This window comes from Euprymna scolopes, chromosome 4 (genome assembly GCF_053919585.1).
Source record: "Euprymna scolopes isolate OS-2025 chromosome 4, ASM5391958v1, whole genome shotgun sequence".
Taxonomy (NCBI): domain Eukaryota; kingdom Metazoa; phylum Mollusca; class Cephalopoda; order Sepiida; family Sepiolidae; genus Euprymna; species Euprymna scolopes.
Genome location: NC_136485.1, coordinates 8,346,661 through 8,366,267, shown reverse-complemented (window position 1 = coordinate 8,366,267; position 19,607 = coordinate 8,346,661). Strand labels below are relative to the sequence as shown.

Below are 19,607 nucleotides of genomic sequence, written 5' to 3'. Positions count from 1 at the left end.
TCAATTATAAGCAACAATAGTTTTAAATATTTTAAGTATTATGAAAAATTTATTTTTTTTAGTTACAGTAGTAAAAGACAAAAAATTAAAATAATACTAGCGGGGAAGGAAGGGCGACATTGCCCGGTCGTAAAATACGCTTAAATATTATATTTTAATTTGTTCAATTTTCGTATATATTATTATAGAGTCATGATTTCAAAAGTCAAAAAAATTATTTGGGTGCCATCAGCTTGAATCTAAACCGAAGACAAAATTGTAACAATCAAAGCTGGTGACGTTACCACTGTACTAACGTGACACGCATATGAACTGATTAAAAAAATTAAAAATAAACTAAGATGAATCATAAAATGTATAACGATTATTTTTGAATTAGGACCCATTTTTGACCCCTTAAAACCTATTTATACCGGCTAAAGACCCATAAAATAACGGTTAATAAAATACCCAACCATTTTAGGCTCCTAGCTTGACTCTGCGACTTTAAATTTTGGAAAAGGTAGAGATTTTTATGGAGACAGACAAACATATAGGCTACTATATATAAAATGTATAAATGTAAAAACTTACTTCAAACTCGAACAATTTCGGATCTGCTGAATCAATAATGCATCTAAAACGAAAAAAATTAAAAAAATTCGTTAAACTTTTCTAATAATCAATCATGCTATATATATATATATATATATATATATATATATATATATATATATTATACATGCAAGAGATAAAAAGGCTAAAACATGCGAAAACTGACGAGAAAACGTTATTGATTTGTGTTTTATCATATATATGAGATAGTATAAAAATCTCATGTAAAGTAAACAAATGACACAAATGTACAAGCACGCAGACACATATACATTTACTTTAATATCGAAACACCATAGGTACCTACGGCAAACTGTCAATACTAGGTGTCTATTGAACAAGAATCGTTGCTCCACCTCCTACAGTTACAATAGTTAAGGGCTGGAAACAATATATGATTTACCGTGAAGTTTTGTATGCATTTCAAGCAATTTTCGTTTAGTGAGACGCATTGTGTAATTACTGCTTGAGAATGTAACCTACTATATAGGCTGCGCGTTCAACCATTACATCTCGCTACCTTTATATAGATATATCTATATATATATATATATATATATATATATAGAGAGAGAGAGAGAGAGAGAGAGAGAGAGAGAGAAAGCGAGGGGAGAGAAAGGGACAAACCAAGTTATGTTTTCATGGACGTCTCCTTTTCATTGCTAAACTTCCTTTAGATAAATAAAATTAAGAAAACAATACACCAGTATCAATATTTGAAAATATATTTTAGATGTAATGAAATGTCATATATATATATATATATATATATATATATATATATATATATATATATATATATATATAAAATAGACAAGTAGTTTATTTGGAACATTGTTAGGAAATACATATATATACATATATATATATATATTTATAAAATATGTTATAATAAAATGGAAAGATATTGTTGAACATTGTCTAGTTCTGATTTTTGGAGCCCTATTACAACATAATGATTGTGACATTAAGTTTGGCTGAATTAACGTACATAAGCACAGTTTGGCATATCGTGTAAAGCATTGAACTTAATTTTCTTTGCAGTATGGAATATTTTCCGATGATTCATAATATATAATTGATTAGTAAGCCCCCCCCCGGCGTTGGCCGGGTGTAAATACGCAAAACTATTATGTTTCAAAACATAAAAAATTGAGACGTGTGGATGTGAGCATTCTGTTTTTCTAAACAGCTTCTTGTAAGTAAAAAAATACTCGGGCTGAGATCGAAACCAAAAGTTAAATATGGTGAGTTAAGTACGATATCCATCGGGCCAGCTTGATTGACATGATCATTAAAAAGTGCCTCAAGCCTACTATTCTTATCATAAGGAATCTGTTATGTGAACGAGTCAGGCATGAGCATTCGTAAAACAGTTGACAAACGGATAGAATCATTGACCCGTCTGTACTATTTCTATTTAATTTTGACCTCTTAGTATCCCATTCTTCCGGATGAAAACCGATTAAAAAGTTTCCCCTGTCTGAACACCCTATATACCAAATTTCAAGTCTGCAGGTCAAAAAATCGTTGAGTGTATAAGTTGAGAAGTATCCTCACACACACTTTCTCACTTTTATAGATATATAGAATATAAGTAAAATGCATGTTAGTTGAAATGTGGCAGTAGTTCGAATTATTTAACATAACCTTTTTCTTTATATGTAAATGAATATATGTACTGAGAGAGAGAGAGAGAGAGAGAGAGAGAGAGAGAGACAGACAAATAATCAAAAAGATAGACAGATGCTGACTGACAGACAGACAGGCAAACAGAGGAAGAGACAACAGAGGGAGACACCCACAGAGAGAAATGATAAATAAGATTAATCCGTTTATACTTTTTTATTATATTAAATAAGGGTTTCTCATCTTCATATATTTAAAAATAAAAAAATAATAAAAATGCGCGTAAGTTTGCATATCTTGATAATCTCAATCTTTAGAGTAAGCGAAACGGTTTATTGTGTCCCCTAAGGTAAGCACTGCACCACTCCTCAAATTTTAATTCTCGCAGGGTCGTTTTGCCTTGAGATTGATAAGTTTCAACGACGTCTGTTTTCTTTTGGAGTGTCGTTGTTCTGGGGCTGTCCGAGGTATCTCAAGGCAAAACGTGTCAAATGGTAGCCATTAATACACCTTCATGTGACGTTCTGCCGGCAGTTATTTTCTCAGTTGATTATAATACCTCTTATGCGGGAACTGAAGTCCTCAAACTCTTTATCTAATTATTATATTCAAGGTCTGAGTTTCCTAATTATCACCCATTGGTTTCTGAATTGCATCCCAATGCCGTTTCACAAGTTTATCAGTTCTATTTAATATTTCTGTTTCGGCTTTCATGCATTGAAACTAGAATATTATCAGCTGGTAGGCGAGATGAATTTCATGTCTGCCAATTCTACCTGCAGCTCGGGTTCATATGATTATGTGCCTTTTTTAAAGCTTCGGTTGTCTGTGTTTCAAAATAACTTCATTTTGAAATTTCTTCAATGGTAAAGTTCCTTTTATGCTCACTCGTTAATTGCTCGCATCAAAACTGTATTATTTCTCGATGTCATTTCGAATCATAAGCATGGGGAGACGTTAGTATTTTTAGTATAGAAGAACGGAAGATAAACGCTATGTCAAATAGTGACTAGATCAATTACGTAGGAAGAAGTGTTAATTTAAGTCTTGTAAGTAAACATACGTGGTATAAGTGGGGAACGGAGAAAGTACTTGATGGATAGGGGAAAATGGGAGCTACTTTCTCTGTAGCTTATGGCGATGAAGATATCGCTGCTAGGATTAAAGCTAATGTTTTAATATTACGAATTAATGTGTAAACATAATAAATTTGTATGTGCCATCTGTTGTTGTAAACCTACGGTATTTTGGTCCAGAGGAGAAAAACTGCGCCTCCGCTATTATGTATATTCGAACGTAAGATAACGTAATTTCGTAAACAATCCGATAAACATAAATTCACTAAATGATGCGTCACTTTGAGAGTTAATTGCAAATGATGGCTAATTATTCGAAATAAATGATATTTTTAAACAAATCTCGATTCGAGATGTAAAGAAGTATCTTAGCGTGTATTTTATGTTATTAAGCAAAAAGAAGGCCGGTAGCCGTAAGGATAACGAACGTTGATTAAATCCGCTTTAGTTTGATCATAGAATAAAGCTATCAAAATTGAATTATAGCAAAGATAATTAAAATGATTAATTCTTTTAAAGTACATATAAATTGCTGCAGCTTATAAGAAATTGCCTTCGCACGAGTGCAGTGTTAGACAGAAGATGAGGTTTTCATGTTAGAAAAACTAGACTGCGCTTAAGTCTATAAGGATTTATCTTTCACTAACCGAGCAAAAAAGGTGTAGAGACGGAACAAAATACTACATCCTAATCCAAGCCAAAAAAGTTTAAATATAAGTTGAATGGAAAGTCTTCCGCAATATTATTGACGCTAAAAGCATTCTAAGGTGAGTTTTGCACACTGTTTTATTTGGATAAACGCCGTTTTATTGTTTGTTTGTTTTTTGCTTGATTTCTTAGTTATATTGCTATGTGTTTTATCGATTGGTTTGATAAAATCAGGAATCAAGAGAGAAGTCAGCATTTCTCACATCTACCGCTTTCTAATGTCAGAATAAATCAGTTAGATTATTGTCTACAGAAGTAAGTTTCTTTTCCCCTCAGTCTCCCCACTTTTTCTTTCTTTTAACGGCCTATATGCCTCCCCTTTCACATGCAATTCATCAAACATAAAGCGACATGTTTAAATCTTACTTTAAGTGAAATTCTAAAATAAGTGTACCAGTGTTTTTATTGTATTTATTCAGTATTTATCGGGTATTTAATATTAGCCGCTCTTTCTCTCTCTCTCTCTCTCTCTCACTCACTCTCTCTCTCTCTATATATATATAATATATATATATATATATATATATATATATATATATATATGGCGCATAAGCCTGAAGAATCCTAGAGTGGATGAAACGAGGAATATTCAGTGTAGCTTAATCGCCATATATATTTTATAAATTACTAACTAGCTCTACCTACGTATTGAGCACTTCTGAAGTAAATACTTAAAGTTTACGCATAAATTTATACTTTTGTATATCAATTTTATGTGAGTAAATGAAGTAGTTATATATATATATATATATATACATATATATATATATATGTATATATAATCCTATACTATTTTCGTGCATCGATATTCATATAAAAAAAAGCCTTTTTTCTTGTTATTTAAAAAGAAAATAGAACTTTTTATATATATATATATATATATATATATATATATATATATATATATATATATATGGGTACGGTATGGTATTTATATGCAAAAGATCGAACTAATTTGCATAGTCTTTTAAATATTCATTTTAATTAATTTCCTATTAGTTTTTTTCGATTTCCTTATGGGATAATCATATGTCGTTAAGCATTACGTGTAATTGTATTCATGCAGATATTCTACATGATTTATACTTGCGTAATATTTGTGTAAAAGGGTTATAGTAAGAAGAAACCTCTTTCTATATATATTTATGTATGCGTATAAGTATCTGTTTAAGAAATTTTGCCTACCAAACTCCTCTGTAAGTTTTTGGTCTACTGATGTGAAACTTACGATACATGGTATTCGAACCCATGTGAAAATTTATATTTGGGTTTTAGATAGAGAAAATAGGTGCAAAAGTGTAAACATAATTTTGTTTTTAATTTTCCAGGTCGAACGACGGCATTACGAATATGCATGCATAACGTAATATTGATGCTATTGATCCATGTTTTAATTTTTAGCCTTGCAGCAGACATGTCTTAATAGTTAAGGCATCAACGTCAAAAGAAAACATAAATCGTAAGCTAAATGTTTTGGTTTCGATTTTCAGTAGTGGCGCACGAGTGTTTTTTTTAACTTTTAAATCATTCATATATATTGGGTAATAAATAAATAAATATCTGCATTAATCAAAATACCATTTTTAAGCGTATTTTACGACCGGGAAATGCGAGCCAGTTTGCTTCTGAAAAGGAAACACTAGATAAATGGATAGTCCTTAATCCGCGGAGTTTCGAAGAAATACTTTCCTTCTCATCAGAGGGTAGGAGGTAGCTAAATGCGGGATCGGATTTTGCATGCAGAAGTATTTGGTGAAACAACAAGTAAGTCAAAGATCTTACTTGAAAACAAAAAAAGTGAAGCAGGGGAAATATGGTAAAGAAAAAGGTGATTACACACGAATGGATAGTCTGGTGGAAGATAGAAAATCCAGTGACGGTAAAATCCAAATGTAAAACTTCAAGAAAGTTAAAAGAATTTCCATTGGTGCAAGTAAAATCCAAGGAAATCCCGTAATTGGAAGAAGATGGTCCATAATAATCCAAAGGCAGAAATCCATGGAATAATTCACAAAAATGTGTACAAGGAAAAAAAGAAAAGATTCCAATAATATTAATAAAAGAAAAATAAGATGTGCTTTTCACTCTACTTCCGAGAAATAAATATCTGAGATAATTTTATAAATATTAATTGTTTCATATTTATAATTTACTTTAATTTTACCATCTTGGTTCATTTTGCTAAATTCAATTTTAATTTTCATTTTATTATATATATATAAATATATATATATATATATATATATATATATATATATATATATATATATATATATATATATGGAGATACAGAATTTATATATTGTTTTAAATAAAAGAGGCGGAAGTTTCTCAAGAGCTCTTTCGGCTATCATCTCATCAGGAGAAAATCGATAGCGTAAAAAAAATTATATTATGAATTTTGGAGTCTGTCTCTATTGCGGTGCGTAACTTTTTTTTTTTTGGCAAAAGGAAACAGCAAACGCATTGTTTCTTTTTGGAGAACTTTGAATCTTTTCTCCCGTTTTCCCCCCTCGTTGCGCCAATATTTTATTCGTTTTTAAACGTTAATAAACTTAATGTTTACTTTTTGCACATTCAATAGTTCTTCATTAGAACTCTTTAAACTTTTGACATAATATTATTTTTTACACTATCGATTTTCTCCTGGTAAAATGGTAGCCGAAAGAGCTCATGAGAAACGTCCGCCTATTTTATTTAATATATATATATATATATATATATATATATATATATATATATATAAACATACATTGTTAAAGACAAGAAAAGCTACCGTTTTTTATTCTTTCATTTTTTCGCATTGTATTTTTGTATACGTGTTGAAAGTATGGATGTATTGTCGAAGTGGCTGCGGTTTTAATTTTAACTTATTAACTATTATTATTGTGTAGTCATCTACACATACTCAGGGAATGGTGGGAATTATGGGTAGATTTATTTAAGTAGTAGTTTGGTTGCGAGAGAAGGTGTTACTGAGGGTCAATGGGTTTGTTGGCGGCGGTGGGGGCGTTAGTATCATGGGGAACGGGAGGGCGTACTAGTTCTAGGTTCAGTAGCAGAAACCGATTGGGTGTGAGAGTGGAGGGAGGAGGTATGTGAGGCATTTAAATACGTTGATACTATTACGAAATGCGACCTGATTAAGAGTATGTTTTTGCTTTTTTTTATATAGATTCAAAGATTTTAAGCTTCTCAAACATTTGTTTCGTGGTGTAGTATTTTTGTGTTGTTGATTGAAATTTGCCTGAAATTCGTAGGGGAGCACAGATATTTTTATGTAAGTGTTGGAATATTGTACTAGATTCAACATTATGGCATGTAAGGCGACGGGATTTGTGGTAGTGGGATGTCCGACGTGACTATTACCATTGTTCCATTGTTGTTATAGGAGTTACATTCTTCCAAGGGGCATTTAAACTGATAGATAACGTTGGTGCGTTCAAGCGGTTTTAGAGGAGGGGAGGGAATGTTTTTAATAACTAAGCTTTGGGTTTGTTAGTGGGGGTGTTGTTTTATTTCTGGAGCGTGGAGTTTATGTGTTGGTCGACAATATTATTGTTGATGAGCGCTTGTTTAATACTTTTAAGTTTGATGAGTTGTATTTTTTGTTGAAAGGGAAAAGTTTTGTTTCGGTTGAGGAGGTTTTTGATGATGGTTATTTTGTAATGGTTGGGTTATTCGCTCTTAAAATTTAGAATTACAAGAATTATATATATATATATGGTAAAACTGTTAATTAGTAAAAATATGAAGAGAGTGCTCAATACTATAGCAGAGCAAATATGTGTTTTATATTTTTATTATCGTTTTATCTGTTTGGTTACATATGTTTCGGATGTTGGGCCGTATTTACGATCTAACATCCTCGTCAGACCTTACAGAAAACACACACACACACACACATATATATATATATATATATATATATATATATATATATATATATATATATATATATATAAAAGAGGTACCTTCAACAAGTTTCCAGACTTTTTGCACATGGGCACTTTTATTGATAGCACACACACGAAACTCTAGTTTCTTAGCAGTAATCTCCTCCGGCTGCAATTCACTTGTTGCACAGTTCGAATAACGTCTGGAAGTCCGCTTGTGTGAGTGTGCCAAACATCATCGTCTCAGCCTCTTTTATCTTCTCAATCGTTACAGAAAGATAGCCTCTATGGTTTCCCTTGGGCTTAGGGAATAATCACAAGCGCTAGGAGCGAGGTTTGGACTATTGGGAGAGTGAGCAATAGTTTTGATGCCCATCTTGGAAAAATTGTTTGTTATAAGGATGCTCTATTTTAAGCCCCCATAAAACAAACGTTGCGCAAATCTTCCGCATCTTCAATTACTCACGCATAAGTGTGTACAGTTCGTACACTTACAGGAAACTGTGCACGCATTAGGTTTATAGACACACGACGGTCCTTATCAATGAAATTCTTTATTTGGCTAATCAACGTTGAGTTTCTGATTTCCTTACTCATCCAAACCTCTCATCATCACTCACAGACTGGCTGCCTTCCTTAAAACTCTTACACCACTAAAAAAAACCTGCTCGATTCATGCCAGATGATTCAAAACAGTATTGACTATTCAATACGTTTCTGTGGTATTTTTGCAGGTTTAAACAGATTTTTGCATATCGTCCTTCTCAAGTGGCCTCGCGTGCAGATTGCATTTTCGAACTTCATCAACTGTAACAATCGGGCCTTAGTAGGAGGTATTCCAATTCTTGATGTAGCTGTTTATTTGAACATGAAACCATAAAAATTGGTCTGTTATCTCATTAGATAATCAACAATATAAATAAAAGCAATAACATACTGAATTTTCAAGCGTCTACGGCAATTTTAAAAGCATGTACTAAAAAGTGTGCAAACTTATTGAAGGTACCACAAACACACACACATATATATATATATATATATATATATATATATATATGTAGTCATCGACATACAATCCTGTTTCGTTGTATCACAACTCATCAGTGCCGCAAGACTAGCAACTCTCCCAAGCCGAGGATTGAACCTAGAACTATCGCGTTGACAGTCAGCAGTTCGACCAATCAACCCACGGGAGCGGGCCCCCGTGAATAATCTCGCCAAATTTCTATTCAAACAAACATCCGTCCACCACTTTTACAATGCTCTAACCGCTTTGTTTATAAACAAAGAGCGAGCGTCGCATTTTTCAACCAATTGAGTAGAGGGTGAGATTACTTGTGACAGTGCTCTACCCAATATATATATATATATATATATATATATATATATATATAGTATATGAGATTACTTGTGACAGTGCTCTACCCAATATATATATATATATATATATATATATATATATATATATATATATATATATATATATATATATATATATATATATATATATATATATATATATATATATATATATATATATATATATATATATATATATATATATATATATATATATATATATATATATATACTACTCGTTCAAGCAGCCGCCAATAGCGTAATGGTTAGAAGCCTTGACTGCCGTATAAACGGTCGGGTTTCAATCCTAGCTTGAGGTAGTTGCCTGTCTAGCCGCACTGATGAGCTGTGAAACAGCGAAACAGTACTGTATGTGGATGACTATATATATATATATATATATATATATTTACGGTACCTTCAATAAGTTTCCACACTTTTTGGTACACGCATTTAAAATTGCAGTATATATATATATATATATATATATGTATATATATATATATATATATATATAAGTGAACGTATCTGTCTATCTGTATGTGTACATTTCCCTACAAAATAACTCTGTCAATGTTCAGCCTACGGACTCGAAATTTGATATACAAGGTAGCGGGATTTGTGAAAATCTTTGTAATCCGTTTTCGGCCAGAAATTCGGCTGTTATGGGGTCAACGTTCAACGATTTGACCTTTGCGAACTCTACCAAACTCCTCGGTCAATTTTGGGTTTAAACACTTGAAATTTTACCTTGGACATGGATCTAACTTACTAAGTTGATTTGAACCCAAAACAATACATGTAAAGGGGTCATAATAGGGGTCAAATTTAAAGAAATTTTTTTTTAATTTCGCCGCTTCTGTCTCTACCAAATTACTCAGAAAATTTCTGGTCTAAACATTTGAAATTTTACATAAAGGGTATTCAGAGATAGGGCAAGTATTTTCATCAATTTGCATCGAAAATTTGAGTTACCAATATATAAATGTATGGATGTATATGTGTATGCATGTCTGCCTAAAACTTTTTACAGGGGCGACGGGTTTTCATAAGATCAGTCTCGTTTTGAAGTTCGACCTTTCAGACGACAAATATCGAATATTGGCTAAAAACATTAATATCTTCACCTTCAACTGGGCACTTTTCTACAGGGGAGGGTCACTTTTTTCGCTGATATTTTCGAAAGTCATCTCTCCTTTCGATTGTCTAGCCTTAATTTAAACCTGCGTCACTTCCGGTCTGGCGGTCGTCGTAACAGCAAAGACGTCAGGTTTTTCCCCATTCTTTTCCTCCTTTGCGATACGGGTGCGAGCCTGCCTTCCTACTACCACTTTTTTTGCTCAACATATACCTCCAAACATACGAGCAACGCCGGGCATCTATGCTAGTATATATATATATATATATATATATATATATATATATATATATATATATATATTGCGGTACCTTCAATAAGCTTCCACACTTTTTGGTACATGCATTTAAAATTGCCGTAGACGCTTTAAAATTCAGTATGTTATTTCTTATATATATAATATAAATCTTAACGTATGTGTATCTCTGTGTGTGTGTGTGTGTGTGTGTGTGTGTGTGTGTGTGTGTGTGTGTGGTTACGAATAGGCTCCTATATGGTTGACTATTTTAAAAAACTGATTACATATGATGATAGAAAATGTATCGATGATCAGCAATGGGTATGTTTGATCTGGCAGAACGGTGGTTCATAAACATTGTGGGGTCTGCGTTCGCGCCTGGCCCCCAATGTATGGAAATAAAAAAATGAAGTAAAAACGTTTACAAGGGTTTTTATGTAGATGTACATAATAATACTTTGATAAGTATGTTTCAACTTAAATAAGGATGGTATAATACAATTTTTGGGTCGGCGTTTGCGCCTGTACTCCATGGAAATATGGCACAAACTTTAACAAAGACTTTTCATATCTATTTGCGTAAGTATACTTTGATAATTATGTTTCAGTTTGAAGAAATATGGTATAATAAAATTATTGGGTGTTTGTTCGCGCCTGACCTCCATAGAATGTAAATATGTCACAAAGTTTAACAAGGTTTTTTAAAAGGTGTGAGGGTCCACAATGACACCTTAACTTTAATCTTAATTCACGTTAGCTTTTTTTTAGTTGAATCATATTGTGTCGAATAAATTCACCTCATAAATTTACGTTCTTATTAAAGTGAAAGCTAAAAAAAGTCGGAACTTTAGACAATTCTCGACACAAATTTTGCATAACTATGGTTTTTTCCTTCTCCACTTGCACGTGTTTCTCTTTTGAAAATAGATAAATAATAAAAAATAAGAACGTTACTTGTTATCGTGGCAAAAGAAGGAAAAAGTCCTGCTCACGTGATTAAGTGTCTTTGTAAAAACATTTACATACCCTTCTTATTTTTATTTATATATCTGTTTAAGCTTTTTTTGTCAGTGTACTAGAAGGAATTCAGTTGATTACAACCCTTTCAGCGTGTTCTTTACATTACAATAGTACAACCCTGAATCCGACGGCGCAATACTATACCGTTCAATACTGTAAAACTGAAACGAAGCTGTTCTGCTTGAAAAGGGCGCCATTTTCTTCTTATTCATATTTATATCGATTCTTTGCTTTAAAAAACTAAAGTAATTACGTGTTTACTTATTAATATCCCTTTTTACTGTTTCGGATTATTTTACTAAAGTAAGTAAAGCTTCATTATTTTTCCAAACGGTTTTTGTTTCTTTGTTTTTCGATATTTCTTCGATATTATTTAGTAAGAGCGTTTAGCAGAAAAGCCAACAAACGACTGCCCGAAAAAATAAATATAAAAGAAATAGATGTTACCATAGTCAATAAAAGGTCATGATTTTTTTGTTTTGAAATGGTTTACTTGAAATAATTTCAGCGAACCGAAATTAAAACGATATTGGAGACAATAACTACTTAAATGAATGTTTATATAAACTACATATGCCATAATCGAATATTCTTCAGGCACAAAATAACGGAAAACATTAAAATATGTTTATAAATATTCCTTACGTTGACGGAACTCGCTTAAATTGTTAACACAGAATGCTCAGGTGGCCCTCCTTCAAATTGAAAACGAGGCTTTCCATTTCAAAGTCGCTGCCATTTTGGTTTTTTTAAACCGGTTCGTGAATTAAAACACAAACATTTTTTACAAACTACTTAAAAATACAAACCAATGAATTTTTCTACCATAAAAGTAACTTTTATTGACTATGATTACATTTATTTCTTGGATATTTATATTATTATATATATATATATATATATATATATATATATATATATATGTATATAACATTTTCTCTTTGTAAGGAAACATCATTTTGTTGGTCATCTTGGCTACAAATGGAAACAAAGTTAATATAAAAAATATATATTTTCGCGAAAATTATCTTTACTTTCATTATATTTTGCTTAGGGTAAAATTTTTTAGCATCAAAACCTATCTCTTTACAACCCCCTCCTTTTCATAACCTATCATACTTTCATCAATCATAGTCCATTTTCTGTAGGCTTTTTTGGAACCTAGTCAACGACGGTTACTTCTGCTAGTTTATATATATAAATATTTATATATATATATATATATATATATATATTTATAAATATATATTTATATATATATAAATATATATATATTTATATATATATTTATATATATATATATTAATATATATATATATATATATATACTAGCTGTACCCTGCCACGCGTTGCTGTGGCTCAAATTGGCGCAATGGACAAAGTTCCAAAATGAGAAAAAGAATGTTTCTTATAGGTTTAATTTTCTATTTTGCATGGGTACACAGTTTTTGTTGTTCCATTTTCTTAGCTGATATAGAGATTTTCCGGTTTGGTGACTCTTGAATACGTAATATATATTGTCCATGTGAAAAAAAACAGTCAGTGTGTAACTGTAAGGCCCACAATTGTAAAGATTGTTCCCTGTGCTTTGTTGATGGTTATTACAAATGACAATAAAATTGGAAAGTTCAATTTCCTAAAGTGTAATGATGTATCCGGTGGAATCATAGGAATGCATGGAATGAAGATATATTCATCTGTGAAAGGTCCTGTTAAGATTGCTGTTTCTATGATAATGTTTATTAATTTTTTTTACTGCAAGCTATGTGCCATTGAAAAGCTTGGATTGGTTCATATTTCACAACATGATAATTAGTACACCAAATTTCAGTTGCAATACATGCAGTGGCATCCCTGGCAAATATAGCTGTTGGATAATTAACCACTTTATCTGCTTTCACAACAGTGTCGATGGATTTGTATTTGACTACCTCACTTGGAATTTTACATTGAATAAAAGCGTTAAGTTCATGGGCATCTTTGTATTGACCTGCAAGAATAGCTCATTCACTCAGTCAAATGGAATTCTTATCATTTGAATATCTGCAAAAACCTTTTAAACTAACTATTCTTTTGATGAAATAAAATTACAGAAATTACAGAAGTTAAAAGTCAAAGAATTTTGCCCTTAACTTTAATCAGCTGGCACTTTTTCGTAGGCAGTTTCCCACAAGTGATGCAAAAGTGTTTGTGCGGATCGAACAGTCGGCAACTGGACATGCATATTTTGAGTTAAGTTTAATAGCTTCACATGGAACAAAAAAGTAGAGTATTTGAGGCAAGCATTTATTTCATCTGCTAGTGTTGATTGAAGAATAACAGGTAACATTTGTCTGAAATCTCCTGCAAGTAATATTACTGCATTCCCAAATGGTCTGACATTGCCACGCAAATCTTGCAAGGATCGACCAAGAGCCTCAAGTGATTTTTTGCGTACCATTGTGCATTCATCCTAAACAATAAGTTTGCATTTCTGCTATATTTTTCCCCATATTAGATGTTTTTGAGATGTCGAAGATGAGATTTTTGAAAAATTGAATGTTTTAAAGTAGAATAAATAATTCTTCTACTTGGCAAGCAAGGTCGCAGGTATTCCTCATGCAGCAAGGGGTAAGGCTATGCCATTTTGTTACCAAATGTCTGCCAAAATCAATTTAATTAGAAAGGTTTTACCAGTTACTTCTGGTGCTGTGCAAGGTTGCAGTAGTTTCCAAATAACTTCTATTCTCACAGTTAGTAAATTAGGTGACTAAAATAGGATTTATCCATGTTTTGACAATGCCTTATTCATTGTAATTAATTTAGGAGACTAAAATAGGATGAGGGATTAGAGATGGACAGATAGAGAGGAAGATATACAGATAGAAAAGAGAAAGTGAGAGGAAAATAGAGAAAGAGAAGGAGATAGAGAGATAAAGGGATTGATAGATAAACAGAGAGATGGGGAGAGTTAGAAACAGAGAGGGATGAGACAGAGGAAAGGAGAGAGATAACGGGAGTTATAGAAAGGGGCTCAAAGAGAGATGGAGAGGGTGATATAGAGAGAAACATGGATGGAGAGAGGGAAAGGGAGAGATGGATAGAGAGAGATATTAAGAGAGGAAGAGAGAGGGGGAGAGAAACAGAAGGTGAACTACACTTCACCGCTTGTTTCCTCGTTCAGTAGAGAAGAAATTTTTCGAGACTGAGGCAATTTTAATGTTTTGTTATTATCCAGAGTACCCCTTTTTTTGGGGGGGAGGGGGGCTAGATTTTCCTCACATTAGAAACCGACCGGTTATCTGTACTTTCACTTAACAAATTATTTAAAGAAAAACATATTGTAAAATTTGAATTTAACATGAAAATACTATTTTAAAAAATAGCACGATAACATAAGTGCGTAAGTGCCACTTTTAGTACTCCTTGGGCGTTGAGTTCCATGGCGACCAGCATAATTATTTAATGGTCGCTCCCTTAGCCCCCCCTAGCAAGGCTAATGCATGCACACGTAACAGTTTTTTATTTACTGACTATGGCTTAGTAACTAAACGATTTATTGATAATTTCGTAACCCTTTAACGCATGCTGGAAGATTTAAATTGGTTCATTATTGTTGTAATAAAAAAAAGTTTCATTCAACACCAAAAACACATATTAATGATAAATGATTTATTATTGTATTCATTGAAATTTACTAATTTTTAAATAAAAAAGTAAAAAAAAGTTTATAAAAAAATAGTTGCTTATGTGCGCATAAAAAACTTTTTTTTTTAGATTAGGTCCACCTTGGAATCACCCCCCCCCCCCAACCTCCAAATCTTAAGAACAGCTTCCGGAATAAACACCACTTTTGGAGGGGGGGCTATTTGCAAAATTTAACTGATATTTGTTATCAGCATACCCACCCGAAAATACTATTTAAAAAAGGGAGGGGCTCAGTGCCCGTGGCAGAGAAGTAGATTTATTTATCAATAAAAGCTGCGGAGAAGTAAATTTATTTATCAATAAAAGTCGTCATTTAAAAAAGAAAATTGTGGAGGTGGACAAAAAAAAAGTCGATAAAAGTCGTCATTTAAAAAGAAATTTAAAATCAAATGTTTGTAAAAGTGAGAAATTATTAATTTAATAATTATTTATAAATGTTTAGTAACATTTTTCGGTGCTAATGCAGAGAGTGATCCGCACTATTTTTTAAATCGTTTTTTTTTTATTATTCCAACCAATCTTATATCGAAAAACAAAAAAAAACTCAAAAAGCAAGCGACAAACTTTTTTTTGCCTTATATAATAAAGAAAAAATGTGTAAATTAAAAAATTTGGAAGATAAACAAATGAATTATGTTTTTTTTTGTTTTTCTTTTACTTACTAAACAGAAAATGAAATCTTTCGTCAATTCGTGGCTGTGAAATTAATCGAACCGGAAGTTCAGTTTTATCAACAGAACAGATTCGCACCACGGTCAAAGAAATATATTTATTTTATTTAATATTTAAATAATTCGCGAGGTAAATTTATTTTAATAAAATAAAAACATGCCTCGACTCTAAAGATGTGTTGTCTGAAAATTTCAAATAAATTGGTAACGTAGAAATATGGTTTATTCGTTTGGAACGAACCAAATTTACATTTATATATATATATATATATATATATATATATATATATATATATATATATATATTAGAAACTAATTAAACTTCCTTTAGTTCTGTAAAGGTTTCCCTAGTCTCTTCCAAACTATCATTGAATTTTGGATTTTTTTATTTATTTATTATTATTATTATTATTATTATTATTATTATTATTATTATTATTATTGTTATTATTATTATTGTTGTTGTTGTTATTATTATTATCATCATTGTTATCATTGTTATTATTATTAATTTTATTATTATTATTATTATTATTATTATTATTATTATTATTATTATTATTATTATTCCTCAGTCATGGATACTTGAAATACTATTGATGATGAAGTTTTCTGGGAATGTGATAGGACTTTTGGAGACAAGTTTCTTGGAGACAAATGGAAAACAATTATGACAGTAAACAGAGAGGTGCTGGGGTAGGTTGGCATTAGAAGTGGAACATTTCAAAGAGATTCGTTATCGCCACATTTTTTGTAATGATAACGATGCCACTGAGAATCCTCTTAAAGAGAGGGAAGCTGGGGTATAACATTGGATCTGGTAGTAGACGCCTCGACTTAATCAAAGCGGTAAATGTATGGGTAGTCAGTGTTTTGAGATAAAGTGTGGGAATTTTAGAATGGTCTGACATGGATATCAAAACAGAAAAGTTTTAGCAATGTTTGGTATATTCCACATTAGAAGTAGCGTAGCGAGGCTGTATCAAAAGAGGAAAGATGGGGGAAGAGGATTGAAAAGTGTAAAATATTGTGTTAGAACTGAGGAGATGTCGTTGAAGGAGTATGTGGTTAGAAGTAAGGAGTGGATGTTCAGGTTATGGCCAATGAAGTGAAGGTATGTGAGATCAAGGCTGAGTATGTGAAAGGTATGGACAGGGGAAGGGCACAGGAACTGGCTAGGAAGAAAATGCACAGAAAGTTCTTCCAGGATATAGCAGAAGTGGCTGATGAAAATCATGGCAATGGCTTAGATCTGAGTATCTGGCTAAGAGTACTGAAGCTTTTGTTTGTGCAGTACAAGAGCAGGCATTAGAAACACGACGGTTAAAAAAAAAGTTGTTCTACAAGATGAAGCTGCTGCAGAATGTCGGATTTGTGGTAAGACCTCAGAGTCAATTGCGCACCTTGCAGCAGGGTGTAGCGGATTGACCCAGAGAATATACCGCAAAAGTCACGATCGCATACGGCTTCTTTTTTTTTTACACGGTGGCCACCACTTATCAAGGCCTGGAAGCTACTCAGGGATAAGGGTTATTGCAAGTACAGTACGTTAGTGTGGAGATTTGATGAAGTGTTTACTTAAGGGGGCGGTTCATTAGGAATTTGTTTACATTGGACTTGAATACATCCAAGTTGTAGTCCGGTGGGAAGCAGGCAGATGGAACAGAGTTCCACAGGCGTGCAGTTCTAAGAAAGAAGCTTTGTACATGGAATCCACGTTTTGATTTAGGCACAGATAAAGAGTGGGGGAAATTTTTCACAGTGGATTCAGCTAGACGGGTGTTTCCTGAAAGATTGGCGAGGGGGGACGAGAGGTTGGAGTTCAGACGAGCACCTGCCATGGAAATAACGATAAAACAAGGATAGGCTCGCAACGTCTCTTCTGTGGGAGAGAGGTTGCAGGGTAGAGAAAAGGGCATCCGCTACTAAGCCACTAAGTCTATTTTGTACTCTGTCAAGGCATGTTTTTAGCAGCTCCTGCCCAGATATAGCAGCAGTATCCCATCCTTGGACGCACTTTGCTTTTATATAGATAGAGAATTGCATCAGTAGTGAGATATCTCCTGGAGCAGTAGAAGAATCCCACCATCTTCCCAGCGACCTTGGCAACATACTTGATGTACGTGTTCCATTTCAGATCAGGAGTAAAGGACAAACCCAGAAGCTTGTCAAAACACGGGGACTCTCCCAGACGAGAGCCATCCATTTCTATTGATGCCAGATGGGGATCAGAGCGTTGATGATGTAAAGATAGGAGTTTGGTTTTAGATGCATTAAAGGTAACCAGCCACATCTTCCCCCACTGAACCACGCGCTCGAGATCAGAGGAGAGAGAATCAGAGAGAACGTTGTCATTTACAGCCTTTGATGTGTTGCTGTAGATGGTCGTGTCATCAGCATAGATGTCAACGAATGATTTAAGTATGTGTTTAGGGAGGTCATTGATGTAGATCAGGAAGAGAGTTGGGCCCAGGGTTGAACCTTGAGGGACTCCAGCATTAATACTGCAGGCCTCTGATTTTTGTCCATCGACCACTACTCTTATGAGCCTATCGGAGGGAAATGATTTAATGATTGAGAAAACATTTTCAGTTATACCGTAGCTGGAAATCTTGTGAAGTAGGCCCTTATGTGATATCTTGTCGAAGGCCTTTGATATGTCAAGAGCAATTGCCCTAGAAAGGAAGCCTTTGTCAAGAGATTCACTAATCCTGTGAGATATAACCGTTAGCACATCTGCGGTAGATCTTGCAGAACGGAAACCATATTGTGTCACTAAGAAGATTGTTTCTGCTGAGGTGGTTGACTATTTTTCTATTTAATATGGATTCCAGCAACTTACTCATAACACACAGGAGACTTATTGGTCTGTACTGAGAGGAAGATGACTTATCACCTGAATTCTTAAATGCAGGGCATACTGATGAGGTTTTCCAGGGAGTCGGAAAGCACTTCTCCTTTAGGCAACGCTTAAATAGTTTCGTAAGTATGGGAGCAAGTTCTGGTTGAAGCTTTTTTAACACTATAATTGGGATGCCGTCAGGGCCAGTTGCTTTACTGGAATCAAGGTTCTTGATTAGCTTGGCGACCTCATGCATAGATATTTGTATGTTACCTAGCGTGTTCTGTGTTATAGGAAGAAATATGGGGGGTTGATGGCTTTCGTCGCATAGGGTAGAATAAGCTGCAAAGTTCTTTGCAAATAGTTTGGCCTTGTCTGATGCTGACGAGATGGCCTCATGTCCATTGATAATGGTTGTAAGAACGCACACTTCTGTTCAGGATCCTATTTGTTATTAGCCAAAACTGGTGGGAACCAAGCCGCTGATCAGCTACTTTGGATTTAACAGACCGGGCATATAGCTCTCTTGCATTTTTTATTACTCTTTTACAGTGGTTGCTGGCGTTCCCGAAAGCAGCTTTAGGCTCCAGATATATTGGGAGGTCTATAAGAAGGTTGGGGTGAAGTGTGCTAGAAAGCGGTTTGAGGAGATGCCTGATGAAGTGAGAACAAGTGAGTATGCCAATGTAGAGGTATGGTGGCGGAGACACGAGAAAATATTAAAGAATTTGAATCAACATAGATTGAAA

General features: G+C 33.3%; 1 protein-coding gene across 2 annotated transcripts in view; it reads right to left on the bottom strand.

The window, feature by feature from the left end:
- The window catches only part of LOC145266671 (uncharacterized), a 324,969-nt gene that overhangs the window by 198,253 nt on the left and 107,109 nt on the right, over positions 1-19,607 (bottom strand). For both annotated transcript variants that reach the window (XM_080122609.1, XM_080122601.1), the window contains exon 2: positions 574-616. The gene's annotated coding sequence lies outside the window, so the exon portion shown is untranslated. The remainder of the gene's footprint in view (positions 1-573; positions 617-19,607) is intronic.